The following is a 1247-nucleotide window of genomic DNA, read 5'->3' on the forward strand; positions in this document are numbered from 1 at the left end:
GAAAGATTAGGACTTCCTGCAAAAGTAGTGCTTGGATATCAGTCCCATGCAGATACGGCTACTAAGAGCGGCTCCACCACCAAGAATAGATTTGTTGTTTAAGAAGACGCCTTCTGAGTATTTTTTTCATAGGAGACTGCGTCAAGCAATCGCGACTTGGGAGCTGTACCAAAGCCTCTACAAAAGCAGAGTGGACTGCATTCAGATTTGATTTCCACCTCCAATATTGCTAAGAATTGTGAAAAGTCATTCGCCTTTTTGTCTTGTGCTAATGTTCAAATTCCCTCACATTTTTTTTTTTTTAATATTTTTTTTTTTCTTTGTAAGAATAAGTTATCCAATCATAACATTTCAACACCCTTCCTCCCAGTAGCCGCAGTGGTTGCCCAGGTTATTTCTGTAATAGTTTTTTTTGGTTAACTACTATTACAGAAATATTTATCCAAAATGTGCACTCGCATAATCCACCTTTAAAGAAACCTTTACATTTTGCATTGTATGCAGTTACAATAGTTTGCTAATCTTGCAAGGCGGAGGATTAAAATGCATTCAAACTTCTCTAGCGATTCATGGTTTGTTTTTATTTTATTTCCCCCCCCCCTTATTTTAACAGCATTGTTCTGGCTGTATTTTGTGCTGATGTTGGCTGCTAGGTTTAATTTATTTGTTTCCCTCCTTGATAACATTAGTAGTAATAAACAGTGTACAAAACTGTAAATAAACGTGTACAGTGAATTGTCTTTTAGACAACTAGATTTGTCTGTTTTTTTTTTTTTTTTTTTTTCTTCACCTTACCCAAGAGGAAATGTTCTGCTCCCTTTAGTGTGGCAAAAGTGTGCAGCATTGGAACCTACTCACTGAAGAGTTGTGAACTTGGACTACAGAGTGGTTAATGTTGGTTATTTTTTTTCTTCCAGTTAAATTGCTCTTTTTCATATATTCTATAGGAAGATACGTTTTTATGTGGCATGCAAAAATGTAACTTATTTTTGTTTATATGGCAATGCCTGGAAATGCATTGTAATTTTGGCTTTGGGAGTAGCAAAACTTGAAACCAGTTTTCAGGACAGTGCTTCTGCAAATGAAAGGGCGATGTTAAAGTGACACTGAACTCGACTCACTTCCTTGATGGACTACAATCTTAATACAAATAAACTAAACACGAGATTGTAGTCCATCATGGGAGTGAGCTTGGTGCGGTTGCTACTTTCCAACACAAACTGGGACCATGGGGAACAAAAGTAGTC

General features: G+C 36.7%; 1 protein-coding gene across 1 annotated transcript in view; it reads left to right on the forward strand.

The window, feature by feature from the left end:
• The window catches only part of EIF4E (eukaryotic translation initiation factor 4E), a 23937-nt gene extending 23865 nt beyond the window's left edge, over positions 1-72 (forward strand). Inside the window, exon 7 of the mRNA XM_018566293.1 lies at positions 1-72. The gene's annotated coding sequence lies outside the window, so the exon portion shown is untranslated.
• Positions 73-1247: the final 1175 nt, after the last annotated feature.

The sequence above is a fragment of the Nanorana parkeri genome, unplaced genomic scaffold (assembly GCF_000935625.1).
Source record: "Nanorana parkeri isolate BGI_ZX_2015 unplaced genomic scaffold, ASM93562v1 scaffold933, whole genome shotgun sequence".
NCBI lineage: Eukaryota > Metazoa > Chordata > Amphibia > Anura > Dicroglossidae > Nanorana > Nanorana parkeri.